The sequence below is a fragment of the Linepithema humile genome, chromosome 5, assembly GCF_040581485.1.
Source record: "Linepithema humile isolate Giens D197 chromosome 5, Lhum_UNIL_v1.0, whole genome shotgun sequence".
NCBI classification, from domain to species: Eukaryota; Metazoa; Arthropoda; class Insecta; order Hymenoptera; family Formicidae; genus Linepithema; species Linepithema humile.
The window spans coordinates 28,235,374-28,252,284 of record NC_090132.1 but is presented as its reverse complement, the minus strand read 5'-3'; the positions used below and the strand labels follow the sequence as shown (position 1 = coordinate 28,252,284).

The 16,911-nt window shown below is 33.2% G+C and overlaps 2 protein-coding genes across 7 annotated transcripts in view; one reads left to right on the top strand and one right to left on the bottom strand.

Annotated features, from left to right (window-relative positions):
• Positions 1 to 16,911, bottom strand: part of Notum (palmitoleoyl-protein carboxylesterase notum) — a 454,423-nt gene that overhangs the window by 57,049 nt on the left and 380,463 nt on the right. The window lies entirely within an intron of this gene.
• KaiR1D (Kainate-type ionotropic glutamate receptor subunit 1D) overlaps positions 1 to 16,911 on the top strand; it is a 345,484-nt gene that overhangs the window by 73,364 nt on the left and 255,209 nt on the right. For 4 of the 6 annotated variants that reach the window (XM_012377144.2, XM_012377142.2, XM_067356339.1 and 1 more), the window contains one exon: positions 1,438 to 1,627. The exons of 1 other annotated variant lie outside the window; for it this stretch is intronic. The gene's annotated coding sequence lies outside the window, so the exon portion shown is untranslated. Of the gene's footprint in view, positions 1 to 1,437; positions 1,628 to 5,398; positions 5,627 to 16,911 lie in introns of those variants that run through there. One more of the 6 variants, XM_012377143.2, reaches the window with a different exon arrangement.

The window sequence follows — 16,911 nt, the reverse complement described above, 5'->3', positions numbered from 1 at the left end:
ACCAAAGCTTCGAAGTATGAATCTCACTTCGTCTGGTATTTCAGATTTGGCTCTCCTAAACTGAAGCATGTTCATGACTGTTAAATAATAAACAAATTTTAAAAAGATTTCAGTGCGATCAGATATTTGATAGATAAAGTTGGAAGATATATATTTTTTTACTAAACAAATAGTAGTACTGTAGTATCATATTATTTAGATTTTCTGAAAGGTAATTTGATTTGTTCTCGGTGTCGAAATAATTGAAAATGCTATATAAAAATATTATATTTTTTTACTTTTTATTAACATGTTAATCACAATGTAATTTCGTAATATTGTTATGAATTATTATTATAATAATGAGCAATTTAGAATCATTAGCGATGTATAAATTGTGCAATTATTGTCGGTAATTTAGTTATTTTACTTCCTAGTAAATTATATTCATGTATGTAATGAATATACACGTATTATGAAAATAATTACATATATATGCTAGTTTAAATTAATGAAAGTTATTGAAGTAATTGGTTGTTTATTAGAGTAAATTTTTAATATTATAATTTTTGTATTAAAAATTTTCACGATTTTCTAGAGATTATTCAACATAAATGTAAAAGATAAGAGCGTTAAATAAATATTTTTATACATCTGCTCAAAAATGTGTACTCCAAAATTGATAATGTAAAACAAAATAAATTTTTGTATTCAATCAATAATCAATTATATAATCTGTATTATTTTTAGTAAATAACTGACAAAGCAATAAAAACTAATGAAAAGCAATCAACGTTAACCTTTAATAACAACTAAATAGATATTCGATTTAGATTTATTTCGTGCAAAAATAATTATTTATATCGCGGCGGAACTATAATAAATATTCATAGATAAATTTGATTCGAATTGCGGTACACAGAATCCTCTTCACTGTGAGAGCCAAACTTTTTTTATATGCCAGCTAAGTTGATTTCTCATTGTTTTAACACATTTATAATCATTGACGGATTTGTAAGAATCTTATTTGGAAGAAAAGACTATTCATATAATTCTTCATTTTCCCGCCAAACATACTTGACGTCATTCGTCGCCGCAGTATTCGCGACTATTCCACGAGTATGCGAGCTTGTGGATTCGAGAATGACCCTTCCACGATCAGCTCGCAGACAATACGTAAGGGAATGCAACCCAGTATGCAGACATAAATCAATAAATACGGTTAAAATTTATAATAAGTTTCTCGAGATTATAGTAAAATATGACGGAATCGAAATATTGTTGAATTAACTGCGTGAATTACACAGCTTTTCTGAACATTATGTGAATATTGTATGAAATAACTAATCTTGTTTTCCATTTCGTAACCACTGTCTTTCTCACTTATGTGAGAACCGACAATGCCTGCTGAAATAATATATTCTCATAGTCACGTGTTATATTTGTATGATTTTGCAGAGAGGTACGATTGGTTCTTCAGCCTGCGATACTGCAATTCAACTGGTGTCCCATAGAAACTAACTTTCGAGCGATTCGGTTGGGTTAAGCTAAGCGTAGCGCGGCTCGCCGTGACCGATTAGGATTACGTTCCAGAACCAAGCATTTTGGTTTTCGCCATTGCACGCGCAAATTCTTACGTACACACGCAGTAAGTAACTTTGTTTATTGATATTTCATAATTCAGCCACTCGATGATATTTTGAAGCTTGATAACTTTTATATGGTGTACCGAATCGTAAAATAATATTGCTTGTTCTACTTCCAAAATATTGACGTTACTACAAGATAAGAGATTAATGTTAGTTTTGTACTGTGTGCATTTGGAATATGTCTACTTTTTTATAAAACATTGATATAGCATTTCATAGTTTTTTAAAAGATATTGAAACATCTGTGTTTATTATTTAATCTTGTACTTTTAATTATAGAGAGATCCATTAAAAAAATTTATCAATAACTTTAATGAAAATGTATGACAAAAACTAAAAAAATTTAATGGCGAATCTGAAACTTTTAAATTAAACAGATTCTTTGAAACAATAAAAAATAAAATTATATCTACGCGTTCCTGAGCTTTTTTCTTAAAATTTATATTTATAACTCTAAAATACTAGAAATATGTTATACTATTTTCATCCACTTGCGCCTTTAATCTTCGGTTTTGACGCTACGCAGTCGAACGTTATGGGATATTTATGTCCGATCGTTAGTTCGTTTCGTTCTTACGCAGAACTTTGCGAGCCATTGCGAGCGCTATGAGTCTATATAACGCGAGAGAAAGATTGGTCAGCCGCCGTTAATGTTCCTTTTAACGTCGCGCTCGCAAAGCAACGGCCGTAGTTTAATGGCACAGTAAAGCCGTGACATCGCAAATTATAAATTGTCGCGCGGATTGTTTATCGGTGTCGCTGCACTGTACATCCGCTACCATTTCCGTTTCCGAGATCACGAAAGCCATTGCACTTGCAGCGGCAGTTTCCTTCGCCAATAATAGCCGCTACACCGGTCGTTCCGCGGGATCAAACGCGCAATCTGTTTTAACGTGTAATTATCTCATCTTTTGACGGGCGACTTTAAAACCGAGATTTCACATGCAACAACTTGATACGTTGAAGAAATATGGTCGTATTTTGTGCGTCGTGCATTTTTTAGATGTAAAAATAAATTATGAGGCTTATACTTCATGATGTTTCTTGACTTCTTGAAAAGTCTGAAAAATTTTATATTGATCTAAAGACATGTTTTCCGATTTTCATTTTACACTCACGAAATATTAAAAAGATGGTCTTATTTTTTACATTGCATTTAATTTGCAAAAAGATTTATGAGACAATGTACAATAGCATTCTTGCAGAAAGTCACAGAACATTGGGGGAACACAATTGCACAAAATAAATAAGAAATAATATTATTGTTAAAATTATTATTGTTATTATTCAGTTAGCGTTCTATTCATATTACGTCTACTGAAATATGAGAGCGATATATTTTCTGCAATTTCGTATTTACTTGTGAAATTATCATTTAGTGAAATCACTAAAATTATTTAGTGTCCATTAACGTCAAAGCGCATACGTATCGCTTGCAATTTTCATCCGATATGATCGGCTCACCATGGCTGGCACTCTTTAGGATTTTCTGTGAGAATATATGATATCAAGTATGGCCAATTTCCATAACAGAGACGACGCATCGTGCTTTAGATATCGATTATTCGACTTTTCGAGAATACCTCCCTCAAGTAATATCGCCTGCCTAATAAAAGCGGAAGCGAATTTACGTTTATTTTTATCTTATACAATTTTAAAGCCTATCCCATAGCTTTCCGCCGTAATTGTTAATTGGAATCCTTCCCTAAGATTAGACTCTACGATCCTCACTTGCGATGAGGCGTTGAGTTCTTGTTATGCTTATAGTACATCCAATATCGCTTCGATGGAGGGTAATTATCTTTCGAAGAAAATTGAAGACAGAGCCTTTATTTGGTCGCGATAAAGCTTATAAACAAATTCTCTTGTGCTCTCTAATGATTTTCCATTGTATTTTTGATGTAAATGCTCAGTGCTTGTGAATTTCGTTTAATAATTTATGAAATTAAAATGAAGAGCATGCAATTACTAAAATGCAGAAATTTCAGATATTCTTATTGACGCAAAACAATGTTCTCATTGTCAATTTCGAGTTTTGTTCCGAAAATTAGATTGATATTTCGTCTATATTAAATTTGATGGATATCTCTCTCAATTTTGCATTATAAAAGAAGTTTATAGTTCTAATTATTTAAATAAATGTATTTTATAATTTCCGAATCTCTAAAAATTAAATTACATGTAACTTTCATTTTTCCAAGTCAGTTTTTTTCGCTAATTAATGAGATGCATTTACGCATTTTATGCGTAATTTTATTCGACATGTCTTTTTGTTTTTTATTTTGATAGCTGACTTTACTAGCAATTCTTTCGCGTACGATAAATGTGGAAAATCCATCATTGATATTTTCAGAGCTGCTTTGGTGCCTGCAGTAGCGATAGTTAAACGTTAAGTAATTTTTGCGTTTTCCATCTGGTGTCGTTATATATATTTTCATATCACGTAGCTACTCACATTTCTCCGTTATCAGTGGGAGAACACGGTAAGCCGGCCGAGTTAAGCGCGGAATTGCTGTGAGAGTTTATCTTAACACGGCATGTAAACGCTCGATATTCCCTCCCGCAGTTTCTCTCAGCGGCGAAACGAGCGTACAGGGACTCCTAGTAAATCCGAAAGTTTTCCATCACAGGATAAACTCTTTCGGGGAATTTCTCCCTCTTTCGCATTTTTCGTTCTTTTACCCCTTTCTTTAGCCCGCGTTCGCATAGAAGCCATTTAGAGATCGGCCAAGTTTGTCGAGTAATGCCGCTAATTACGAAAGAACGAAAGGAAAGTAAACCCGTTGGCGCTATTGCGGGAGCCATTAAGACCTGTTGATCTCCCAATGGATATCCGCTGACGATCAGGTGCTTCTCTCAGCGGATAGATGCGATCTCGATAAGATCGCGAGAGTAGCGGTGCATTTTCAAGTCAGAAAGGATTTTATCTTGAAAGTTTTGATGTAAAAACCAAGCGTTTTTATGTATTTTTAAACCGAGAAATGCGTTTACAGCTTTTGCTGAAGAAAATTTGATGCGATATCTCATAATTTATTATAAATAATTAACAATAGAATAATGTGATCTATTTAATATATAAAATATATTGGCCATAAAATTTTCATCTATTCTGGAACACACTGTGTATAAAGTATATAAAGCTTTTATTAGCGCTTGGAAATTTTAGGTAGTCGAACAGTTTGAATTAACTTCAGGTCTGAAAATTCAGAAATTATTATAATTTTAATAGAAAATATATAAAACTTATGAAATAATGTACATATATGAGCCAAACTCAGTTTAGAGATTAATTGGAATACGTTTAATATTTTTAAATTATATTAGAATATTTAGAAATTAAATAGTGTAAATACAATATTTTGTTGAATATTTTAAGTATTTTAAGATAATTTATTTTATACGCATTATATTGCATAACAAAATGGTATACAAAATGCCGCGCGATTATTGTAGTGATAAACAATTAATATATCACAAGTAATAAATAATAAATAAATGATAAATTGCTTACTTTAAATTACTCCGTCAAAACCCGATATCTCACGGATGTTATCCTTTCTCTCAATAATCAATAATTGTTTGTTGGAAATAATTTTAAAATATTCGTCGTAATTGTGATGTAATAATAATACGAAGCGATTTTCCACTGTCGTTTACTCTAGCGCGTAAATAACGCGTATACACCATAACGTAGGTCACAAAAAATAAGAACACTCACCGAGTTGCGCGTTAAGGAATTTCGATGATTTCGTCGACATTGGTTGTTGTGTTTTCGTGATACAAGACACGGCGTACGCGCGCGCGTGTTGTCTGCGCGCTATCATTCTTGCTACCATTCGTACAACGGCAACCAAGAAGAGTACACGGTAGTGGGAAAACTTCACATTATTACAGTTTTAAATCGCGATTGTGACAAATATTTTAAAATTATTTTTGAAATAATTGTGCATTACTGAGAGGAGGAGTTCGAGGTACATCGAGTTTCGAAGTAATTTGAGGTAAGTAATTTAACATTTATTTATTATTTTTATTTGTAAGATATTAATTGTTTATCCCCCTGCAATGGGCACATGGCATTTCGCATCGTTGTATAATATATTGTTGTAACGAGTATATTTAAATAGAGACGACTTAATATCGTAGGAAGTATGCCATAAATAGATATTTATAAAATTTAATAATATTTAATATACACTCAAAAAAATGATCTTGCAATAATAGCTAAAATTTTCTAGGTGTAAAAAATTAACTAAAACAGATAAATGATTAGCAACTGTTGTGATATTGCATATGTAATTACTTAATCAGTTTAGATGACAGAAACAGAATATATATCTGTATTGTTTGTGAACTTTAAAAAGAAAGTTTCTCTAAAGCGCCTATCTATATAAAATTAATCACGTGTTAGATCATGCAATGAATAACATTTAGCAATGGTACCTAAATTTTTCAGAAGCTATTGCTAGAATATTACTGCTATAAATTCTATATGTGACAAACAATGTTTTCACAGATACGAAAAATAGCGATACATTCTTGTTGCGATATCTAGAAATCTAACTACATCAGCGAAATATTTTTTTGAGTGTATCTGTTGCTTTAGCTAGGCAACTACAAGAGTTTTTTTTTTAATATTATTAAATTGTATGATATATTTAATATTATACATTTGTGCCTTTTTAATCTCTCTCAATCACTTTTATATTCCTCTTATTTTTTCTTACAATTTGTTATAGTTTTTTATTGATTTTAATTGACTACAAATTTTTAACAAGAAAAATATTAGATAGGCGAGAGATATTTTTTAGAATATTTTGTAAGCCAATTTTTTTTATCCAAATGTGTAGAATCAAATCGATATTGACAACGTGATATTGACATCTGCGTAAAATTAAGCAAAAGCTTTATTTCCAATGCATACAATACATGGGTACATATTTTTACTTCAATTTTTTACTGTTCGAACTGCTCGAATTTTTAGACATTACACGTGGACGTTACAAATCGACCACTGTACACTTTATATTTGAAAATATGTTGGAGATATCCGAACTCAACTCGGTTATTTTGTTTCTTTGAATTGTTTAAATTGTTTAAACATATAAAATGTTTGGATCTTTTGTTTGAGAGTCTCAGTTTTTATTATTCTTCTGTTTTTTAAAATTTTTCTGTGGGAGTTTTCACAGCGAGATGCACATACATCTTGTCGACGGACATTGATTTTCCATATTCGCTCTATTCGTTGAACTTTTGTTTCAACGCAACGCGATACTGAAGGAAAAGTTCGATCGGTGCACGGGAAAGGAGAAGAGTAAGTAGTATCGTAGGGATAAAGCGCGTCGAGGACAGGGAAGAGAGATCGATTACGCGGCTCCATTTTCGATTATGCAGCACCTGCAACGCGCGGAAACGCCGCGAAGATGTTTTATTAAAGTGGCGCAGGCGTCGAATTTCCAAGTGAACGCGAGAAATTGTTCGAAATTACGGACGGAGATCGAAAGTTAATGAAGTATTATATTCATCGATCGCTCTAAAATCTCGTTTAAAAGCATTGCTTCTTATTTTTCTTACTGCAGTGGATTATCTAGTTATTTCTCGCTGATAGCGTGTGATTATTCTTTAGAAACATTTCTCTGAAAATTGAGCGAAACAAGTTGCAAGAAGTTGCGAAAATGTGTTACGAGTTGATTGCTCGGATAAAAATCCATCACATGTAAAGGCAAAAAATTTTACCGATTATGCTTTATTGTTAGCTAACTTATCATCCTGACGTTATCCAATATCACAAGTCAAACTGTATCTCTTTAGAACTATAAAAGGTTCGTGTCAGGATAAACGACGGAACGGAAGAAATTGATGGATTACCTTGTAGTATCTGCGATTAAATATTGGATGAACAGAAAGCACATATGAAATTCAATATAACGGAGAATAAACAAGGATATCCTAATAGTAACGTATAACATAGAGTACGAAATACCTTCGATAAATTGTAGCAAGTCAAACTAGTCAGCGTTTATACATATCAAGCAGTATAAATCATCTTTATATTATAAAAAATTCAGATCTATTGTTATTAAATTAATAAAATGGTTATAGTAATAATTTCTAGTAATGATTTAGTGTGCCGGATTAAAATTATATATTACATTAGTTTCTTAAGCATATGCATTATATAATTAATTATTAAAAGCTATTTTTATTTTCAATTAGTTGATGAATTTTTTTCCATATTATTATAATTTATGAAATATCAAGAAAATGAAATGATGTAAAAGCAGAACTGATGAAAATTTTAAATCCCGAGTATGACAGTGAGCTTCAATTACATATTGTTCTTATTACAAGCACAGGATGCTTTGCGGTCACTTTTCTAACTTTTCTAACTGATATTTAAATTTATTCGTGCACATGTTGTCGAGCGCACGAAGATCAATCTTTTGCTTGCTGCAGCAAGAGATGGATCGAGATTATGAAAAAGTACGCTCGCCTGAATTTTTACGCAAAATTCCTGCCGCTACACAAAAATTGTACATGGTGCGCGGAAATATGTTAATTTCTTTTGTGTTTAAATTTATGTAGGACTGTATTTTTGTGAAATGTAGTTACTATTTCGCGTGCATGTAGTTAAAAAAAGGGGAAATAAAATTTCTCAAGTAAGTAAACAGTATTTATGAAAATATATTTATAATAAAGAAGCAAGTTTGAAGAAAACGTGAAAATTTATACTTTTAAAATATTTGTATTTAAACAGTAAAATATTGAACAACTTTTATTTGTTATGTCATCTTTGTTGTATTTGCCGTTACCATATCGATACGCGCGGCGTTAATCCCGAAAGCCTGAACTGTTCTATCCGACTTTAATATACCTATATATTGCAAATAAATCCATTAGTAATTAATTGAATTGGTTGGCAACAGCTTTATTGAAGAAGTGAATTTTATTGTGCAAATGGGATAAACTCGTTCGTTATCATCCATCTCAAGTTATTATTTGAAAGATCGATTAACACTTAATAGTGCAATTATGTCCGCTCTCTTGAATGCATGAAGATGATACTGTCCGATTCATCGATTATCATCGATCTACTATCGTTGTTTATTCCGTTACAATCGGAGGCTATTGTTACGAAGCCGTTATACGGCCAATTGCAATAGTTGATGCGGAATTGCGCAGCAATATGTGTCAGGATGAAGCCAATTCGCAGTGGCTGCCAGTCGGTCGGGTCTGATTAATGATTGATCGGTTGACTGTGTAATGCTACGAATCTCGAGTTGATTGAAGTTACCTTCTCGGTCGACGCAATGCGATACGCGGCATGAAACCATGTGTACTCTAGATTGTGAGGGTGAATGTTGTTTGGAATGCATGTGCACTTCGATTCTGAGAGTGAGTTACATCGACGGCTAGTTACCTGAGGTTAGTTAATCCGAGCTTAGTAACTTGCCGGCCCTTTCTGGATTATGGGAATACCTATGAAACAGTTAACCAGTTTTACAGGCAATTAGCATTACTATCAGTAGGCCGAAAAGTGGCGAAACCAGTAGATTAAGATAGAACAATCAACGTTTCGAACCTGCAAGCAATATGCAATTAGATTAATATAACCGTATTACGCAATGTTCGATATCGTAAAGAAATTAATCTTTCACACTTTATATTTTTCTAAAGTGTCCAGCGTAAAACTAAAAGTAATGCTTGTAAAAAAGTTTTCTTTCACTTATTTTTTATTATATGTATAAAAGATTCCGGAAATATCTGGATAAAATCCGGATACGCATATTTTTCATCCGCATAAGTTACATATTTGAAATAACAATTATTCTACCTTCTGCAATTATTGATATTGTAGAACATTTTACGCAATTGTATAAAACGTTTTTAATGAGAAGTAATGATATAGCTAAATAGTAGTGTAAAAGATTTGGAATGGTGAACGGGATTGACTGAATTGCAGGAAATTCGTGGTTTCTCGCCGCAAAAGGCCAGTTGCACGAATGTAGTCTCGTCTCGTGAAATCGACAGTCGAAGTTTAGATTTATCCCGTGAGGCACTACGGGTTCGTGACCATATGTGTGTCTAGGCTAATTTGTGTTAAATCACTCCTCGGTGCTCGATTCATCTGGTGTAACTACAGTTGAATGGAGCGACTGTCCAAGTTCCTTCTCTCAGTTACAACTGCTTCCTAACAATGCCCGTCGCTGAAATGTTTCCTCGGAAAAATGTCGGTACCAGCGTCGCGGTAAATAAGATACGAGAGTAGCTGAAATACACGCGGAGATTTCCTCCCGAACTTTTCATCATTTCTTTTTCGAGTCTTTTTTTTCCTACTTTGTACAAATCGAAAGAAAATATTCCCCTTTCTTAATGTTCTCAAGAATATGATCCACGCATGTCAGTATGATTTAGCGTCGTTTTTTAAGCTATTAACACTTTTCAGAAAATTGTTGTTTTATTTATTCATAAAACAAATGCACATTGTATTAATAGTTACGTATGGAAATGTAAATCCACTTACTATCTACTTAGCATTAAAATGATTCTAGTTATTTTAGCTGCTAAAAATAATTCTGTGAATTTTACAACGACAGGGTATAAATATATATGAAAATTCACTCGTCACCGTCTCCCGCGAGGACGGTACGTGTGCTTCGTGGTTTAGCCGTACTTTCCGCATGAGACTTCAATTTCACGCTGCGACAAGTTTGCAGCAATTTCGTTTGCCTGACCGGTGCACATCTCACCTTGTCCAACTCTACTTTACTGCTGATAAAGAATTTAAATTTCCCTTATCGTTACCTGAAGGCGAAAAGGTGAAAAGTGCAATTGGTTGATAAACGGCCGCTATCAACTCAAATACAAATAAATAGAATAAACAGGAAACCGAATTTCATGCATGCTTATATTGACTCATGTGCGACCGTACAAAATGAAAAATATGAATACGCCGTGTGGAATCCGCAAATATATTTGCATCTCTCTTTTTTTTTGTTCTCAAACATTTATTTAGATTTTTTTAAACTTTAAAGTTTTGTATAATCTTACGCTTGTATATAATTTTTCTCTTTATAGTTTGATTTGTCTTTACATGTTTATTTATTTATCTTTATTTTATTGAGTTTAACTTAGTGTATTTTAATAAAAATTATTAAATTTCCACCTTTTTTTTAGCAAAAATGATTAAAATACACTAGATTAATATATTGTGTTTAACATAGGAACGCACCATACGTTGGTGCCATATGGGAGGAGAAGCTAATTGCAAGTTTTATAAAAAGACCGAATATATAACAAGTGACATATATTTAATAACATTTTACGGTATATTATAACTCGGTAATTGTCGCAAAATAATTTGGATATCAACGAGCTGCCACGTTTCATGCGCAACGAAACTAACTCGCTTCGCCCACTTCACCCACTTTCATATTTGACAAATTATTGTAGTGCTTCCCTCTCGATATTTGCTCTCAATTAAATATTTATAGTTCCTTGATAAAGCTCTGTCGCTCTATATCTCTCATAGCGGCTCGTTAATAATAAATTTTTATGTCGCCGCATTATTACGTCGAGTTCCGCGACGAAAATTTCCGTAATTGCATGCTTCCGGTGTGCGTGAAAGTGCAAATATATCCGCCGATGTTTCCGTCTGAAACTTCGCTGCTCTTCTGCAATGCCGATGGCGTTAAAGTGCATTGCGGATACTCGTAACGCAACGAGGAGGGCGATGGCAGCGGGTTGGTTCCCTTTTGCCATTTTCCCTATTTGCCAGCGCTGGCAGGTCGCAAATAAAATTTGCATAAGACTGTTAATAGTCCAGAGGAGGATAATGCAGCCACGGAAACGGGGATGAAAAGGGTGAAGTAGTAGTGTACCGGCATGGTGCGGCGTGCAAACTGTGGCGTGCTATGCCAACAATTTTTTCATAAGACACGCTTTAACGTCTTGCTGCATTCGATAGGATCACAAAGAATCGGCAATTGCAATGAAAAGAGCTCCGAAATCCGCAATATTACATTCAGCTCGTGCTACTAATTTGAATTTAAAAGGATTTGAATAAGTTGAATAGGGTCATCAGAAAAAGTTTACGGATCCGATAACTTGGCAACTCGATATACTTTTTATATTTTTATTAGATATATATAGTATAGCTAGCAAGATTCGCCAATTTTTTAAAAATTTTCTTACAAAATTAATTACTGATATTATTTAAAAATCGTAACCATCACTTTTTTCTTTATAATAAAATTGCGAATTATTAATTTGTATATGATATTAATTTTATTTTATATTCAATAGGTTGATTGTATCGTATCGATATTGATAATGTAAATTGTGAATTGTTTCGCATTTGAAATAGTTTTTATTAATATTGATAAACTCTGGCAACGAAACATTGCTGAAACAGAATTATAATGAAATCTTGATAAAAAATATATCGCGCGTATATCGCCAAAAATATGTTTACGCCGCACATTAAAACGTCATGCTTTCCATTTTGCGGCGCAGTGGCGCCGTTTTTGCATACACAATGCATTTTTAATTGTAAAAAAAATTGTATACTATTGTTTACAATGTTAGTTGAAATATTTTGTGCTGTGAAAACTGTCATTCGCACATACCTTTTTTTCAACGACCGAACCGTGAAAAGTTCCTCGATATCAACGTGCATGACTGTGCAGGCGCGGAATTAGACGAATAAGATCGCTTGGTTTCTCAAACTTTAAGACTGCTTCATGACTAAATTTCGGAGCTGTCGATTATTATGTTGATTATAATTATAACTATGTATCAAATGATGGGATACCAAAACGTGTATAATGATCCTCCGAACGCGAGGCACTATCGCGCAACATGGTGCAAAGTTATGTAGCGCTTACATAGCGAATCACGTAACCAAAATCCTCAGAACTCCTACAACAGCGTAGTCGTCACGATCTGGTACTTTGACCACGAATGCAGCGTTGCATATTCGTTGTAGAACAGTTTACGAGTACGGATAATGTTAACTCATATAACTTTTCTGTCCGACCTCGTTCGGCAAATGATAATTATTTTATTAAACGGGATAATGTAGTCGACGGGACGATTCGGGTTTATATAAATTTGGAAGGATTATTTCCAGTATATAATTATACAATTTTCAATGTTTTTGCAAAAACCGAAGTTGATTCCGTTTCAATATTTTAGCTTGTTCACAAGTTTGTTCGGACTATTTATTTCTCTAGTTTTAAATAGAATTTTAATGGAGCTTCAATATATAAATTTGCGCAGTATATAAATTTGCATATATATTTAATTAATTAAATAATGTTCGAAAAGCGGAAAAATAATGTAGCAATTTTGACAAACATGAAAACTCAAGGTAAAATAATAGTTTATTTTTGCAAAACTCTTTGAAGTATTGCAAAGCAAGTTTTCGCACTGCAATAATAGTATCTTTTTTATTAATTGCCGGATGTCCATTGTGTATATATAACCAAAGATAAAAAATTTTCTAAAAAAGAAAGAGTTTGAACTAAGACGGATGGATAAAGGGATGCCAGACGAAATCCCCAAAGTGAATGGCGGCAGGGCATCTTCATTATCTATCGGCGAGCCATTCCCTCGGTTCTATTCATCGATTCGTTCTTACACATTTTAGCCGTTAACGATAAAATCGATGAATGGGACAGTCTTGGGCGACAAGACGGCCTGGTGCGAACCTGCCCGCTGGAAAAGTCAGAAGAATAGCCGTGTTTTATGTCGAAGAATGAAATGTAACGATTCAATGGTATTGCAAAAAACTCGCTAAACTCGGCTTTTTTAATACAGTTCAGAGTGCGTTTTTATTAAGACTACATTTAGATGATGACATTTGACTAGTAGTGATTGATGTTTTCCAGAGAGATTTTCATGCGGGATTGTTAAAAAATTTTTGAAAGCTCTCCAGAATTTTCTGGAAAAATTTACGAATACTTGGAAAATATTATATAATAATAGATTTTAATAATTTCAATTAAATATCATGTTAGACGATTATTCCAAGTGTATAGTATAATTTAGAACTTGTATTAATTTTACAATTACTGTAAATTAATAACAATACGCAATAATTTAATTTCTTTTGATCATATAACGAAGGATCATATCCTCTCTTGTTCAGCGTGTAAGTACAGCGTTTACATATATGTTGTACTATTCTCTCAATCTATTATCATTTAGCAAATCAAAATTATGTAGCAAAATATTTGTAAAATCACGGATTGAATCATTTTTGCCTAGAAACTATTTGTAATGCAGAAATCTAATTATTTCAAGTCACGTATGCGCTTTGTGTTATCACAGACGTCTGCAGCCATTGCACTCGCTTATTAACTTTCTCTTCAGTTCCATATATGCGGTTATTCTAAGTACTACAGGACTTTGTTAAAAAACAGTCGTGCTAAGAGGAAGCCGTGCATTTGTCTAAGACGATCGCCTGCGGACTAAAAAACTTCACCTTTCTGAAAAAGCCAAGTCGCTTTACGACTCTCTTGGAAGAACGGCGTTACGGCGTTTTAAATGCTGGGAATTATGCAGTCGGATGCTTTCCTGGAAGAGCTTTCGTTTAATTTCATTCTCTGGAAAAAATACCGCTTTCGCCGAGACGACTTTATATCGGGTTTCTCGGTGTGTTCGAACGAAAAAAAATATTCGCTTTTATATCTGTCCAAACCTTTCGTGAATAAAATCGACAAAAATAATATTCGACTCTGGATATTTGATTTTTTGTTTTGTTTTTTTATGTTTCTATCTTATTCCAATTTTTATATAAACGATGAATTATTTTATAAAATAACGAGATCAGTCATTTTTTTTAACAGTTTCACGATTTTATTTAATACGGGAGTTATTTAAAAGACAAGTTAGTTATTGCATTTTATTACCGAGTTATAATTATTACTAAAGAGAATATTCACACTGCATTGTGTTTGTTATTTTCGTCTTATTGATTATATCACGTATCGGTAAGTGCGCCATTTTTTCATTTAATAAGCACTGAGTTGATATTATTTTTCGTGTTTCTCCTCCTGGTAACCAAGTTCCTCCTAAACAAGTAAACAAGTCAGGTTTAATAAATTTCATAACTCAAGAGAGACTCAGGAGAGCGGTTTCGACTCAAGCGCTTTTCGTTATTTTTTATTTGTACAGAATGTTTGTCGGAGTAGAACTACCGTGCTTTTCCTTCTTTTAGGTTGCCTTCTCGGCATCTTCCTTAAATCTTTTATTAATACTCGCCCCGCGTTATGTAGTATTTCGCATCGTCCTGCGAAATTATTTCTCGCATCCTTAGCATCAAAGAGGGTTAAGAAAATACAGGGCGCCTAATTCCTGGGCGCCCCTCCCTTCGCCCTTTGCCGCTCCTCAGCCTTTCGTCTGCTTCGTACTTGATAATGGCGTAGCTTAAGCTCGACTTTGTGGATAATAGTTATAAGTTTAATTAAAGCTGCCCTCCGCGTCAGCCGCCGCTCGGCATCAGGGCGGCTATTTCGATGCCAAGCATGATTCTTGTCTCAAAGAAGCGTATTCACAAGAAAAAAAGAAAAAACTTCGGCGGCCAACGATAGTAGGAATTTTATTGAAAAATTTAATTTTGCCTGAAAAAAGTCATGTTTGAGTTTCCGTGACTTTTACCGCGTTATAGCGCATATTTAAACACCTCGTTGCAAACTTTTCACTTTCGCAACTGCAACGCATTCCGCTGGTTATTGATTTGTATTAAAATTGCAGTTGCTGCTGTTAGACTTTTAAAATATACGAAAAAAAAAGATGTTCAATTCTTGAGATAAAATTAAACCGAAAAACGAGATTTTATTTTTCTTTCACTGAAATTTCTTTAAGTTTTAATTGCTTTTCCTTGATCTTCAGTACCCTTAAATGAGGGAGTAAATTTTGGACATTTTATGCATAATAATTATTTATTTTCACGATCATCACGATTGGTTATATATTGAATTTCTAATATTTTCATCGAATATCAACTAGAGATTTTTCAGGTATTGCGTTATTTTATTGGATAAATATTCTATGCGCGGTGCAATCTCGAAGGATAACGGGAATAATTTTCGAAGGCATTGCGCAATATCTGAAGTTTCAAATGCCGTTATATTCCTGCTGGAACGCCGAGAATTCTGACGGATAGTAGCGCAATAACATGTAGGTGCACAAAAGACTGCATATCAACTTAAAAGCATCTTGTTCTTTAAGATTACTCTCAAATAGAAAAGCTTGCTAATGAATTGACAGTTCTTGTCAATCGTATTTTGCATGAGTAATTAAGTCTTAAAATTTCTGGTTATCTATTGTGAGAAATTAAAATTATATATGTAATATTAAAAAAATATATAGGAAAAGATATTTTTTTTATATATATAATGCAATATATGTAATTATATAGTTAATTTTAAAGTTTTAAAATTTAAAACTTTACAAAATAAATTCTTATTAGTTATTTAAATCTATCTGTAATATTTACATGGTTGTCGAGAGCAGATTTTGGTTAGAATTTACTAATCTTATTTATTTAGGAACAGAGAATTGTAAATTTACGTATAATGTATAAATGCATTGGTACGCTTTTTTTCTGTAACAAAGCATTGTAAGGATCGCTAATTCTCGAAACGCTGTACATTATCGATCTTCTGATATGATTAGTGCTGATTCAACGAGTGCATCGCTTTGAAGCATTTCCCTTCAGCTTCCTTTCATGCGCGATGGATAGCGGCGGCTACACAGGTATCAATGAACATCTAACATCGCTGCATTTTCACCGAATGAATGACTCTCTAGCTCATTCCCCAGCATGTCGTTTTAATGCACCGTCTGATACGATGACTCTGTTTTTAAGGACGTTCGTGCATCTCGGATCAAAGCTAAGATCCTAGCTGCGAGCGATGTGTTGATCTCTGAAATATTTCAATGACGTTGCTATGCCAATCTTTTTCTAAAGAAATTGCGCCAGTGCTTGCCCGGAAATCGCGTATTTAATGAAACATTTATCAATATTTGATTTATCAGATCTTCTTTTTCACTAGATATTTTTTTATTGATACCAGCGCGAGAGTTGCTTTAATTCAGTTGAATGACGTACACATATTGATCATTCTGATAAAACATTGCATGGTGCAATATTAGATAATGATACAAGTATCTTGCATTATTTTTGTAAGACCATCTTTTTATGCGTAATATATCTTCTTTAAAATAATATAACGTGAAAGAGAATGAAAAAGCTTGATGGTGGAAATTTCTGCCAACA